This window comes from Triticum aestivum, chromosome 5A (genome assembly GCF_018294505.1).
Source record: "Triticum aestivum cultivar Chinese Spring chromosome 5A, IWGSC CS RefSeq v2.1, whole genome shotgun sequence".
Classification (NCBI taxonomy): domain Eukaryota; kingdom Viridiplantae; phylum Streptophyta; class Magnoliopsida; order Poales; family Poaceae; genus Triticum; species Triticum aestivum.
In genome coordinates, this window is record NC_057806.1 from 32,493,165 (window position 1) to 32,508,384 (window position 15,220).

General features: G+C 44.8%; 4 non-coding genes across 4 annotated transcripts; all 4 read right to left on the reverse strand.

Annotated features, from left to right (window-relative positions):
- Positions 1–2,079: 2,079 nt before the first annotated feature.
- LOC123109355 (small nucleolar RNA U61) lies at positions 2,080–2,161 on the reverse strand. Its single transcript, XR_006452589.1, has one exon. It is a non-coding gene; the product is annotated as a small nucleolar RNA U61 (small nucleolar RNA).
- Positions 2,162–2,336: 175 nt separating this feature from the next.
- On the reverse strand, positions 2,337–2,426 carry LOC123109361 (small nucleolar RNA snoR20a). The gene has a single exon (XR_006452596.1). It is a non-coding gene; the product is annotated as a small nucleolar RNA snoR20a (small nucleolar RNA).
- Positions 2,427–2,478: 52 nt separating this feature from the next.
- Positions 2,479–2,571, reverse strand: LOC123109227 (small nucleolar RNA R38). Its single transcript, XR_006452511.1, has one exon. It is a non-coding gene; the product is annotated as a small nucleolar RNA R38 (small nucleolar RNA).
- Positions 2,572–2,892: 321 nt separating this feature from the next.
- LOC123109371 (small nucleolar RNA snoR80) lies at positions 2,893–3,027 on the reverse strand. The gene has a single exon (XR_006452605.1). It is a non-coding gene; the product is annotated as a small nucleolar RNA snoR80 (small nucleolar RNA).
- Between the last annotated feature and the right edge of the window lie 12,193 nt (positions 3,028–15,220).

Genomic DNA, 15,220 nt, shown 5'->3' on the forward strand with positions numbered 1-15,220 from the left:
GCATGGAGGAGGATTAATGGGACACTTTGGCGTCAAGAAGACAGAGGATATACTTGCTACACATTTCTTTTGGCCAAAGATGAGACGGGATGTTGAGCGTTTTGTTGCTCGCTGCACTACATGTCAAAGAGCTAAGTCACGACTCAATCCTCATGGTTTATATATGCCTTTGCCAGTACCTAGTGTTCCTTGGGAGGATATATCTATGGACTTTGTTTTAGGTTTACCTCAAACAAAGAAGGGGAGGGATAGCATATTTGTTGTCGTGGATAGGTTCTCAAAAATGGCACACTTTATACCATGTCATAAAAGTGATGATGCTGTTAATGTTGCTGATTTGTTCTTTCGTGAAATTATTCGCTTACATGGTGTGCCAAATACTATTGTTTCAGATCGTGATACTAAATTTCTTAGCCACTTTTGGAGATGTTTATGGGCTAAGTTGGGGACTAAGCTGCTTTTTTAGTACTACTTGTCACCCCCAAACTGATGGACAAACTGAAGTAGTCAATAGAACATTGTCTACTATGCTTAGGGCTGTTTTGAAGAATAACAAGAAAATGTGGGAAGAATGCTTGCCTCATATTGAATTTGCTTATAATCGCTCATTGCATTCTACTACTAAGATGTGCCCTTTTGAAATTGTGTATGGTTTCCTACCTTGTGCACCTATTGATTTGTTGCCTCTTCCATCTTCAGAGAAGGTTAATTTTGATGCTAAAGAATGTTCTGAATTGATTTTAAAAATGCATGAGTTAACTAAGGAAAACATTGAGCGTATGAATGCTAAATATAAACTTGCTGGAGATAAGGGTAGAAAACATGTTGTGTTTGCGCCTGGAGATCTTGTTTGGTTACATTTGCTTAAAGATAGATTTCCTAATCTGCGCAAATCAAAGCTAATGCACGCGCTGATAGTCCTTTTAAGGTGTTAGAGAAAATAAATGATAATGCATATAAACTTGAGCTACCTGTAGATTTTGGGGTTAGTCCCACTTTTAACATTGCAGATTTGAAGCCTTATTTGGGTGAGGAAGATGCGCTTCCGTCGAGGATGACTTCATTTCAAGAAGGGGAGGATGATGAGGACATCAATACCATTGTTACACCCACAGCCCCTACTGTTACATATACTGGACCAATTACTAGAGCTCACGCACGCCAATTAAATTACCAGGTACTTTCGTTTCTTGGTAATGATTCTAATGTTCATGAGATTATGATGCTGCCTAAATTGGATACATTTGTTTTGCTTACAAATGAAGGGCCTAGCTTGGAGAAGGATGAACATTGGAGCAAGAACACGCATGGAGTTGATTGCATGCGCAAGGGGATCAAGAACGGAGTTACAAGTGATGATTTCAGGACTTTGAAGCCGCCATAAGGAGTGCATGAAGCCTTGGACGAAATATACAAGATGCCACTTCATAATATTCGTCCATAGGCTATTCTAGGTGCTGCGTCACCTTATTAATGGGCCAGGCCCATGTAATTTCGAAATACTTAAGTATAGGCTATTTTTAGAGTCCGTATGTGTGGGGAAACAAGAGTTAGGGTTGGTTTCGGACCCCACCCTCAAGGGCCACGAAATTCCCCCCTCTTCCTCCATATATACAGCCCTTAGGGCGTCGTTTAGACTTTGGGATTTGTTTAGTTAAAAGTTAGCCATTGCAACTTCGTGTAGTTCGTTTGTGTCCAACGACCAGACCAAGACCACTTACGGATCCCCACCATTATCAATACCTCATATATATTTGCGATATTCAGATTGCTTTATCATATTCTTGCTCGTTCTTCGATTGCTTGCAGGAATAGACCTTCGTCAACGGGAAGCTTTCATCTTATATTCGATTGCAATCTTAGTTTCTTGCTTGTTCTTCGTTTGCTCGCAGGAAACAGACCCTCGTGGTCAGGTTGATCGTGCTCCGGCGTGGTCAATAACCCTCGGAAGTTGGTTTAGCGAATGCTAAGGCGCGACGTCTCGCACGTTCGTAGTCGGATCGTCAATGTCGACTCCCACAGAAAACGATAGCCACCATCTCATTAAAACATCGGGACACCTTAGCCTCTATCAGAAGGGGGCTCAGAACTTCTTGGAGGGTTGTGTTACCGACATCGGCACATCCGCCTCCGGCACAGGTTTCGTCGTTCCTTATTGCCGGCGATTGCTTAGCACAAAAACCAATAATCTCCAACAGGAAAAAGACTCATGGGATACGAATAAGTCAAAAAAAACACAGATGCTGCAGATACCGTCCAATAAAAATGATTTATTTAACCATATCGGTGCAATTTAGACAAATAACCGCTAGTTGTGACAACCTTTGATGAATGCAGCCTCAGACCGTCCTAGTTCATGCAAAATGTCTGACAGAGTCCAGGCAATCAATGTGCCTGTTCAGCAACCAATACAAGTAATCACCGGCCAACATCTTATATAGACGATCAAAATAAGATAGGAAAAGAATAGTGCATAGTAATCGTGTCAGATTCTCAGTATTCTCAGCACCCTTCAGAGAAAGTAAGACAGGGATAACTGTATTTTCACTTGTGATCTCATCATCCACATCCATATTAATCAGTTTGACAAAAAAATAAAAATAGGATGTGTCTAGGGCACATCTAGATGTGCTCTAGTTATTGCACATCTAAGTGAGTGAATCAAACATAAAAGAGAAAAAGAAAAAAGAAAATCGAAATATCCACACGAATCTCAATGTAAGATCAATGACATAGAACTTAGATGTGCAATACTTATGGCACATCTAGATGTGCATTAGCAAAACTGAAAAAATAAATGATTTACAATCCATCAGATCTTCCTATCAAACATGAAAAAACTACAAGTCTATAACACAAAGAAAAGAAAAGGAAACAAAGAGGACGGCACGTGAATATATGTGGCGTTTCCAGGATAAGCTGGCACGGAGGACGCCACCAATCAGGATATAACCACACATCAGAGAATGGTGTGTAGCGTCCGAGACTAATTACCGTGAGTTACGCAAATCATCCTCAGGAATTGGTAATGAACGCGCATCAGACCAAACCAAACAAAAAGAGAAGAACGGCCGAGTGATGGGGATGGATGAGATCTGGGAGCTCAGACAGCCAAGGGGTTGTCTGCAGACGCTGCTCAAGAGGCAGCAATGGCATCAGAAACTCTAGTCCACAAATCTGTCATCACTGCTACAATCTCTCATCGACCATCGAAAGGAACAAGACACGAACCGTACCATTGAACGAGCGACGCGGATGGAGGGAGAAGGGGGAGAGAGCCGCAGCCCGCAGGCGCAGGGGATGAACTTTGAGGTTGTGGGTACGGAGACGGCGTTGGTGGGGATTAATAGTTTTTCTCGAGGAGGTGGGGATTTATCTAGAGTTTTCGTCGGGTGCAGCAGATTGGGGCGGGCGCACGCATCGGCCTGCTGGGCTACCGGGCCAGATGCTAATCAGATAGATTTCAGGAGTCCACATTGGGCCGGCTGAGGATTAGACGCGTCTCTCGGCTCGACCCACTCCTTCACCGTAGGACAGCCCGCACTCTCTAAATTCTCTCAAAAAGAAGACTTACTTGCACTCTCTAATTTTTGTTAACTGTCGAAGTAAATGACCACGGGTAGTCTAGCCGACTTCCCCTGGTTCTTCAGAAAAATTATAGGCCGATTGAGCCTCCAAGCGTCCAAGATGTGGGGCCGCCTTCCCCCAGCTGGCTACCTCTCAGGCCGACTGCGCAAAGGCGGCCCTGCCCTGAAATCCTTGAGAAACAAGACCATGAGAAGGCCGACTCCAAAAAGCCGGCCATGAGGCAGCCAAGATCGAGCCCTCAGAGTCTGCGCCCACCTAACGGCGACGAGATGGGGCGTGGCTATAGTGAAGCCTGCCACCTTCGAATCCCAGGGCACGCACGGCCACAGTACGTCGAACAGGGAGGCCATCACCCATTCGGCGCGGCACTGTTGCCATGTTGATTATGACGTCACCCATGGCAAGCAGTCAGTACGACCCATGGGTGGCGGGCCCCCTCAGTCAAGAAGACATCCAAAGGCGGCCAGGCCTCCCAAAGTCGGCCTGGGGTATGGCCGGCTCCCAATAGCCGGCCAGCTCTCTCCCTTGAAGGAGGACCTCATTAAGGAGATACGATGAGGTAAGGCTACAGTGATGCGCCGCCCAGCGGCGGCACTGTAGCCACGCTTACCACGAGAAAGCCCTCGTCACCAGAGGCGAGGCAACAGTAACCAGCCTCCGACAAGACCCCCGAGCGGTGGGACCGGCCTGTCGACCAGAAGGCCGGCAGCCGGCGGGGCCCGCTAGTCGGTGGGCCCATCGATCGGCGAAGAAGCCGGACAGCCTAGACACAGACGGCTGGGGCCCGCACCCAGCCGGATTATCATTGTACCCCCGGGGGGTAGGCCTATATAAACCCCCCGGGGCACCCATGCAGGGAGATCCCCTTTTCGATAGTTCCAGACACCTCGTCAATAGGAGAGACGGGCTAGCCTTGCCCTTCCTCATCCTTTCACCAAACAACTCAAGGAGCCTCTTGTAGCTACTTGTCAATCTAGTGACCATGCGGAGACCCCGCAGAGCAGCAGTAGGGGTGTTATCTGTTGGGGAACGTAGTAATTTCAAAATTTTCCTACGCACACGCAAGATCATGGTGATGCATAGCAACGAGAGAGGAGAGTGTTGTCTACGTACCCTCGTAGACCGAAAGCGGAAGCGTTAGCACAACGCGGTTGATGTAGTCGTATGTCTTCACGGCCCGACCGATCAAGCACCGAAACTACGGCACCTCCGAGTTCTAGCACACGTTCAGCTCGATGACGATCCCCGGACTCCGATGCAGCAGAATGTCGGGGAAGAGTTCCGTCAGCACGACGGCGTGGTGACGATTTTGATGTTCTACTGTCGCAGGGCTTCGCCTAAGCACCGCTACAATATTATCGAGGATTATGGTGGAAGGGGGCACCGCACACGGCTAAGAGATCAATGATCAATTGTTGTCTTTGGGGTTCCCCCTTGCACCCGTATATAAAGGAGCAAGGGAGGAGGAGGCCGGCCCTAGGAGGGGGCGCGCCAAGTGTGGAGTCCTACTAGGACTCCCTAGTCCTAGTAGGATTCCACCTCGCATATGAAATAGGAAAAGAGGAAGGGAAAAGGAGAAGGAAGGAAGGGGGCGCCCCCCTTCCCTAGTCCAATTCGGACCAGACCAAGGGGAGGGGTGCGGCCACCCTTGAGGCCCTTTTTCTTCTTTCCCGTATGGCCCAATAAGGCCCAATATGTATTCCCGTAACTCTCTGGTACTCCGAAAAATACCCGAATCACTCGGAACCTTTCCGATGTCCGAATATAGTCGTCCAATATATTGATCTTTACGTCTTGACCATTTCGAGACTCCTCGTCATGTCCCCGATCTCATCCGGGACTCCGAACTCCTTCGGTACATCAAAACTCATAAACTCATAATATAACTGTCATCGAAACCTTAAGCGTGCGGACCCTATGGGTTCGAGAACAATGTAGACATGACCGAGACACATCTCCGGTCAATAACCAATAGCAGAACCTGGATGCTCATATTGGCTCCCACATATTCTACGAAGATCTTTATCGGTCAGACCGCATAACAACATACGTTGTTCCCTTTGTCATCGGTATGTTACTTGCCCGAGATTCGATCATCGATATCTCAATACCTAGTTCAATCTCGTTACCGGCAAGTCTCTTTACTCGTTCCGTAATACATCATCCTGCAACTAACTCATTAGTTGCAATGCTTGCAAGGCTTAAGTGATGTGCATTACCGAGAGGGCCCAGGGATACCTCTCCGACAATCAGAGTGACAAATCCTAATCTCGAAATACGCCAACCCAACAAGTACCTTCAGAGACACCTGTAGAGCACCTTTATAATCACCCAGTTACATTGTGACATTTGGTGGCACACAAATCGTTCCTCAGGTAAACGAGAGTTGCATAATCTCATAGTCATAGGAACATGTATAAGTCATGAAGAAAGCAATAGCAACAAACTAAACGATCAAGTGCTATGCTAACGGAATGGGTCAAGTCAATCACATCAGTCTCCTAATGATGTGATCCCGTTAATCAAATGACAACTCATGTCTATGGTTAGGAAACATAACCGTCTTTGATCAACGAGCTAGTCAAGTAGAGGCATACTAGTGACACTCTGTTTGTCTATGTATTCACATATGTAATATGTTTCCGGTTAATACAATTCTAGCATGAACAATAAACATTTATCATGATATAAGGAAATAAATAATAGCTTTATTATTGCCTCTAGGGCATATTTCCTTCAGTCTCCCACTTGCACTAGAGTCAATAATCTAGTTCACATCGCCATGTGATTTAACATCAATAGTTCACATCACCATGTGATTAACACCCATAGTTCACATCGACATGTGACCAACACCCAAAGGGTTTACTAGAGTCAATAATCTAGTTCACATCGCTATGTGATTAACACCCAAAGAGTACTGAGGTGTGATCATGTTTTGCTTGTGAGAGAAGTTTAGTCAACAATGCTCTGCATGGAGCTATTCTAGCTAATTGCTCCCACTTTCAATATGTATCCAGATTGAGACTTAGAGTCATCTGGATCAGTGTCAAAACTTGCATCTATGTATCCCTTTATGACAAACCTTTTGTCACCTCCATAATCGAGAAACATATCCTTATTCCACTAAGGATAATTTTGACCAATGTCCAGTGATCTACTCCTAGATCACTATTGTACTCCCTTTCCAAACTCAGGGTAGGGTATACAATAGGTCTGGTACACAGCATGGCATACTTTATAGAACCTATGGCTAAGGCATAGGGAATGACTTTCATTCTCTCTCTATCTTCTGTCATGGTCGGGTTTTGAGTCTTACTCAACTTCACACCTTGTAACACAGGCAAGAACTTCTTCTTTGACTGTTCCATTTTGAACTACTTCAAAATCTTGTCAAGGTATGTACTCATTGAAAAACTTATCAAGCATCTTGATCTATCTCTATAGATCTTGATTCTCAATATGTAAGCAGCTTCACCGAGGTCTTTCTTTGAAAAACTCCTTTCAAATATTCCTTTTATGCTTTGCAGAATAATTCTACATTATCTCCGATCAACAATATGTCTTTCACATATACTTATCAGAAATGTTGTAGTGCTCCCACTCACTTTCTTGTAAATACAGGCTTCACCGCAAGTCTGTATAAAACTATATGCTTTGATCAACTTATCAAAGCGTATATTCCAACTCCGAGATGCTTGCACCAGTCCATAGATGGATCGCTGGACCTTGCATATTTTGTTAGTACCTTTAGGATTGACAAAACCTTCCGGTTGCATCATATACAACTCTTCTTTAATAAATCCATTAAGGAATGCAGTTTTGTTTATCCATTTGCCAGATTTCATAAAATGCGGTAATTGCTAACATGATTCGGACAGACTTAAGAATAAATACGAGTGAGAAACTCTCATCGTAGTCAACACCTTGAACTTGTCGAAAAACTTTTTGCGACAATTCTAGCTTTGTAGATAGTAACACTACTATCAGCGTCCGTCTTCCTCTTGAAGATCCATTTAATCTCAATGGCTCACTGATCATTGGGCAAGTCAATCAAAGTCCATACTTTGTTCTCATACATGGATCTCATCTCAGATTTCATGGCCTCAAGCCATTTGGCGAAATCTGGGCTCATCGTCGCTTCCTCATAGTTCGTAGGCTCGTCATGGTCAAGTAACATGACCTCCAAAATAGGATTATCGTACCACTCTGGTGCGGATCTCACTCTGGTTTACCTACGAGGTTCGGTAGTAACTTGATCTGAAGTTACATGATCATCATCGTTAGCTTCCTCACTAATCGGTGTAGTAGTCACAGGAACAGATTTCTGTGATGAACTACTTTCCAATAAGGGAGCAGGTACAGTTACCTCATCAAGTTCAACTTTCCTCCCACTCACTTCTTTCGAGAGAAACTCCTTCTCTAGAAAGGATCCATTCTCAGCAATGAATAACTTGCCTTTGGATCTGTGATAGAAGGTGTACCCAACATTTTCTTTTGGGTATCCTATGAAGACGCACTTCTCCGATTTGGGTTTTAGCTTATCAAGTTGAAACTTTTTCACATAAGCATTGCAACCTCAAACTTTAAGAAACGACAGCTTTGGTTTCTTGCCAAACCATAGTTCATACGGTGTCGCCTCAACGGATTTAGATGGTGCCCTTTTTAACGTGAATGTAGCTGTCTCTAATGCATAACCCCAAAACAATAGTGGTAGATCTATAAGAGACATCATAGATCGCACCATATCAAGTAAAGTACGATTATGACGTTCGGACACACCATTACACTGTGGTGTTCCAGGTGGCGTGAGTAGTGAAACTATTTCACATTGTTTTAACTGAAGGCCAAACTCGTAACTCAAATATTTTACTTCTGTGATCATATCGTAGAAACTTTTGTTTTTGTTACGATGATTCTCCACATCACTATGAAATTCTTTGAACTTTTCAAATATTTCAGACTTGTGTTTCATCAAGTAGATATACTCATATTTGCTCAAATCATCTGTGAAGATCAGAAAATAATGATACCTGCCACAAGCCTCAATATTCATCGGACCACATACATCAATATGTATGATTTCCAACAAATCTGTTTCTCGCTCCATTGTTCCGGACAACGGAGTCTTAGTCATCTTGCCCATGAGGCATGGTTCACAAGCATCAACTGATTCATAATCAAGTGATTCCAAAAACCCATCAGCATGGATTTTCTTCATGCGCTTTACACCAATATGACCTAAACGGCAGTGTCACAAATAAGTTGCACTATCATTATTAACTTTGCATCTTTTGGCTTCAATATTATGAATATGTGTATCACCACGATCGAGATCCAACAAACCATTTTCATTGGGTGTATGACCATAGAAGGTTTTATTCATGTAAACAGAACAACAATTATTCTCTAACTTACATGAATAACCGTATTGCAATAAACATGATCCAATCATATTTATGCTCAACGCAAACACCAAATAACACTTATTTAGGTTCAACACTAATCCCGAAAGTATATGGAGTGTGCGATGATGATCATATCAATCTTGGAACCACTTCCAACACACATCGTCACTTCACCCTTAACTAGTCTCTCTTCATTCTGCAACTCCCGTTTCGAGTTACTACTCTTAGCAACTGAACTAGTATCAAATACTAAGGGGTTGCTATAAACACTAGTAAAGTACACATCAATAACATGTATATCAAATATACCTATGTTCACATTGCCATCCTTCTTATCTGCCAATTACTTGGGGTAGTTCCGCTTCCAGTGACCAGTCCCTTTGCAGTAGAAGCACTCAGTTTCAGGATTAGGTATAGACTTGGGTTTTTCACTTGAGCAGCAACTTGCTTGCCGTTCTTCTTGAAGTTCCCCTTTCTTCCCTTTGTCCCTTTACTTGAAACTAGTGGTTTTGTTTACCATCAACACTTGATGCTTTTCTTGATTTCTACCTTCGTTGATTTCAGCATCACGAAGAGCTTGGAATCATTTCCGCTATCCCTTGCATATTATAGTTCATCACGAAGTTCTACTAACTTGGTGATGGTGACTAGAGAATTCTATCAATCACTATTTTATCTGGAAGATTAACTCCCACTTGATTCAAGCGATTGTAGTGCCCAGACAATCTGAGCACATGCTCACTTCTTGAGCTATTCTCCTCCATCTTTTAGCTATAGAACTTGTTGGAGACTTCATATCTCTCAACTCGGGTATTTGCTTGAAATATTAACTTCAACTCCTGGAACATCTCATATGGTCCATGACGTTCAAAACGTCTTTGAAGTCCCGATTCTAAGCCGTTTAAGCATGATGCACTAAACTATCAAGTAGTCATCATATTGAGCTAGCAAATGTTTACAACATCTGCATCTGCTCCTGCAATAGGTTTGTCACCTAGCCACTAGTAGGGAAAATCCTAGCAGCAGCAAGGGTTTTGGCCCTCTCAGTAGCGCGGGTGCCGGCGCTACTAATAAGGCACTACAGCTAACGTATAGTAGTAGCGCTTGTTGTTCCACGCTACTGCTATACATGAATAGCTGTAGCGCTCTTTGGGAAAGGGCGCTACTGATATTATCTGCATCGCTGTTTGCTGGCACGCGCTACTGGTAAGGAGGCGCTACTGCTAAATTTCCCCCTCGCTACTACTAGTTTATTTATTAGTTTTTTTCCTGCATATTTGTTTTGTATTTGTTTTGTATTTGAATAGGCTTTATACAATAATCTTTAGCATATCATACACATACAAATGTAATCATAGCATATACATACAATTAGTCTCATCAAATCATGTCATCATCATAATCATCATCCAACACAAAGTGGTCTCTCGTCATCATCTCGAAAATAGCGATACAAGTCTCGATTACTTGCAAATACATCGTCATCCATCTAAACAATGATATACGCGAGAAGAGCTATCACTTTGAGAACATGAGTTCGTATCCCTCTCTCGCATTAGCGTGAACCTAAACTAACTACTGCCTGTCGCTCGGAAACCAGAAACCGGTACACCTGGGCGGCCTGACACTCCGGCCACTTGTCGTATATATACTCCTGGCGTAGCACTTCTTCGCCATCTATGATCTATGCACCTGCATCATCACATGAGTCGATGATATGCAACATATATAGTTGAGCAACAGAAAGAGACAGACTTGGCAAAAATAGAAACAACATATCATAAGCATAAATAACAAAGTTCATCGTACCCCAAAATGCCCTAACTAGAGTGATTTTCGCTAGTCGAGGAGGAGGACGGTTTAATTACATCACAAATAAAGTTTCACCGTGCATAACTCAAAGTTTTGTCATACAGAAAGTATGGACTAAACGGACACATTGTCATATATCGACAATCACTCCAACATGTCGTTCCATCCATCCAAGTCAGGGAGATAGTCCCCGAGCCTAGTGAAAGGCTTCAGGTCGAGACGCTGAGAGGCTATCCATGTTCGGACGTCTTCCCGTGACATTTGTCCTTCTCCGTAGAACATCCCTGTTTTTCCGAGGACCTCCTTCATGATGATTTGGGCAAGTTCGTGCTGGATGTTATAGAACTCAGCTCGAAGTCGATGATCCTCGATATCTCCTATGTCCTTTGCCCATTGCAGAATATGGGCATCGCCGGAAGAAGGTGCCATGCGAAGGTTTTGGTGATCCCGTCTATACTCCAGCATGTGGTGTAGGACATAGAATCCATCATTAAGAGAATCATTCGGTTGCTGGATGCAGCAGGAGTCGTTCTTATGGCCGAAGGCGACCCTGTCGCCCCTTATCTTCTTGTCCCTGACCTCTCCATCCATTGATTGGTAGTAATACATAGCACTGTCGAGAACATCCTTGATGTGGGTGTAATCCTTTTTGTGGATGTTCTTCGACGAGTCCAAGTATAGAGCGTGGGAGAATCGGGGGTAGAGGATGATGAGGACGGCGCGCCCGCCGCTGCGCAAAATAAGTCCTCAAATTAATTAGCCTCCACCGTGCAAATGAATGATTGAAATCGAAGGAAGGATAGCAGCGTGGATGACTTACACGGGATGATAAGGCACGAGAATCGCCCCCTTGTACTTATTGGCGAGCATGAAACTGGCGATGTAATCCCTCGCGTATTCACGGTGCTTTGTGCAGACTCCCAAGAAGCCCTCGTGCATGTAGTACGGGTCAGCGACACAGATATGAGATATCTGCTCAACCCCGATGATGTAGTTCATGTGCAAGGCATAAAGGCGGACAAACGTAAAATCCATCTTCTTCACGTGAAACATGTCGAAATGTAATCGAATCGGAGGAAGAACTTATCCACGGGGAAGCTGTCGACGTATGACATTTGCTGCGGAACGTTAACCACGTAGAGTGGGTATCCTGGATCTTTCGAGGCGATGGGGTCTTTCTCTACCCGCAGCACATCGTCATGAAGTCTCTTTAGATCGCCGAATCTGGCCCGTAGCGCTGTTGCAGGTAGGATTGGTTGACCGGGGATATGCCATTTATCCGCAATGGGGATATCTATACGGTCCTAAAGCCGAGGCTGCTGAGGCGGCTGGATCATAGAAACAACTTTTTTGCCTTTCCTCGCTCGCTTACTAAACTTCTTTACTACCGGAGGGTCGTCCATAATACGTTGAGACGGCAATTCAGGCACCGACTCATGACGCTCAAACCCTGAGGAGGCGCCAGTATAGACATACTGTTCAGTAGCGCCATCGTCGTCCTCATCCTCATCCATGGCGACGTCATCAGCGACTAATGGAGCCTCCTCCTTACCCCGTCCGCTATCACCCAAACCGACATCCGACGCTAATTGGGTAGGTGGGGTGTTGATGTTCATACCTTGCTAAGGCTGCGTGCTCGTGGGTGCGCTCCCGGCCGCCTCCAGACGAAGCAGACTCTTTGGCCACCACAGGACCCACCCAGCATTGCAACAATCACCAAGCCACCGCGGTGTCTCGTCGTTATCCCCCAATAGTACTGGAGGAGGCAAATTCTCGTGGCCCGGTTTGACACTGGCCACAGAAACCTTGAATACATTCGGGGGGATCGGCCAGTTGTGGAACAATGGTTCCTTTCGCTCCATTATCGTCGCCTTCCCCACGTCCACCTTCTGTTCGCCGATGGTGTACAATATGGTGCATGGGGTTTCGTCGGCCTGCAAATAAAAGTCTGCGACATGAGACATCCGAAAGGCAACGAAAACGGGAGATTATACATTTATATTGAAGGGGGCCGGTGTGACAGATATCGTGAGGGCGTCGAGCTCAGCCAAAGATGAAGCACCGCCTAGCACGTCCGATGCGGGAGCCGGTGCGGGAGCAGGTGCAGCTGCAGGTGCTAGTGCAACACTAGTGGAGCTGCTCCCCACCAAGAAGTCGACAAGGGGAAAGTCCGCTGCATTTTTTTATGGATTTTGCCTGGTCCAATTGAAAACGGCCGGAACCAAGGTAGTAGAAATATCTACAGCCACCTGTTTTGCGGCAGCTACCGCTGTTGCGGCTGTCTGCATTGATTTCTTCTCAACCGCAATCTCAACCCTCTTGTCGATGTTTTCTTCATTTAACCTCTGTCTTTCCTTTCTCTCCTCCGTGGTCTCACGGTAGTACTTCTTCCACGTGGCGCCGTCTCCGACACCGTGCACGCGTCCATACGACGGTCGAGTATCCACCGGTTGTTGTTTCAATATGTTCAACGCCCGGTTGAATGGAGTGTCCCACTTGGGCCTCGCCAATGCCTCAGACGGCAAGTCGCTTTCGGCCGCAATCCTGTGCTGCTCTCTCTGCAAAAGGCACAAGGATCGTTTACAAATATGACTAACGTGTGCAGTCGAATTGATCAGAAACTAAAATTACCAGTAGTCTCATGAACTCCGTAATGACCGGTGTTGTCTCGTAAACCTTCTTCACTGGGTCCCAACGGTGCCGGGCCCTGAGGACGTCACGCTCCTGCAGGGCGGTGAACTCCTCCAAGGGGTCTGGGATGCCCAGACTCGCGGCTTCCGCGTCCTCCTTGGCCCATTTGGACCTCTTTCCGCCGTAACCACGGCTTCCGAGGTGGTGGCTCCCAAAGTTCCTCTCTTGAAGCCCCTTCATGTACTTAGACTTTTTTTGGCATCTTCGGCCTCGCAACCCTCCTTGAATATTTGAAACTGCTCTTCCGTGATTGTGGGATTATCTTTTACAATCTCGGAGTAGGGTTCCTTCTTGTCGATGATCCTTGATTTCACTCAATTTTTCCAGGCGGCCAACGCGTCGCTAAACTTGGTCATGGCGTGTTTGTTTATCTTCTTCATTGCCGGGTCCTCATCTGGATCTTTATAATCCTTCGCATTCCGGCCCGGGAACAAGAATATCTGGTGAAACTTCTTTAGGAGGGAGCTCCTCATATTTTCTATCTTCTGTAGTTTCTCAACATTGATGGTGGCGGTTGTCTGTACGATGCAGCCTATTTGATTGCCGTAGCATTGACGCGCTTCCTCGGGCGCCGTTGGCTCAAAATTCCCGTCGTCCACCTCCGTGACCACCACTCTAGTAGTCCTGAGTTTGTTAGGAACCCGTTGCCTCTTTGCTTTCGGTTCTACACCGGCTCCGCTCCCGGAGGCAGCGCCGGTCTCGATGTCAGTCTGAGCGCCGGTCTCAGTCTCAGCACCGGTTTGCGTGTCGGTCTCAGTCCCTGATGCCACCGGTGGGCCTAGTAATAACATCGATTGATCGTCGGTAAGGCTAAAAAATTCGTCTGTCGCTTGGTAGGCGTCGTCGCAATCACCAGAACCCTGTCCTTCATCGTTGCTAGCCATGTTTCCTATGATTAAATCTAGTCAATTAATTCTAGACCTAATAAAATGAATAATGACATAAAAAAGGCCTATTGTTTTGCAGGAATGTTGACTCCTTCCTGGTGCGGCAAATCACGGGCACTCGATATGTCCTAGTTTGTAGCACAAGTCATGCCGAAATTCATGGAAAATTTCGGCATGACCTTTGCTAAAAAGTGGACAAATCGAGAACCTGAAATTTGCCGGAACAGAAATGAATCAACATTCCGGCAAAACATAGGCCACTCAGCATCATTCCCTGGAAACAGTGTTCAAATATCCCTCTTCGACACCGCAACACATGTCCAAATATACACGAGCAACCACATGTCCAAATTTCACAAGCTAATTCAAAAACAAAGTGTAGAAGAAAATTCATTTAACTACTAATAGAACAAAGTTCAGTTAACTTTAGTGCTCTATAATGATGAAAGGAAAAAAATCAGTTAACTACTAATTTCATTCATTTAGGTTATTCATTTAACATCACCTAATTAACCTACTGTACCACTACTACTAGCAGCACTACTAACCTAATTAACCTAGCAAAACTCTAGTGCCCTAACTGAAAAACATCTAATTAACATCTACTAGTACCACTATTGCCCTAACCTAATTAACATCTACTAGTATCACTATATACTATACAAGCAGCATCTACCCTAATTAAACCCTACTGCCCTAACTAACTTTTGGTGTAAACCAAATTTTTTGCTCTAAACTAATTTTTGCTCTAACATCTACTACTTAACATCCTTTGCTCTAAACTAAATTTTTTGCTATAAACAAACTTTTGCTCTACTAATTTTTTCTCTAAAA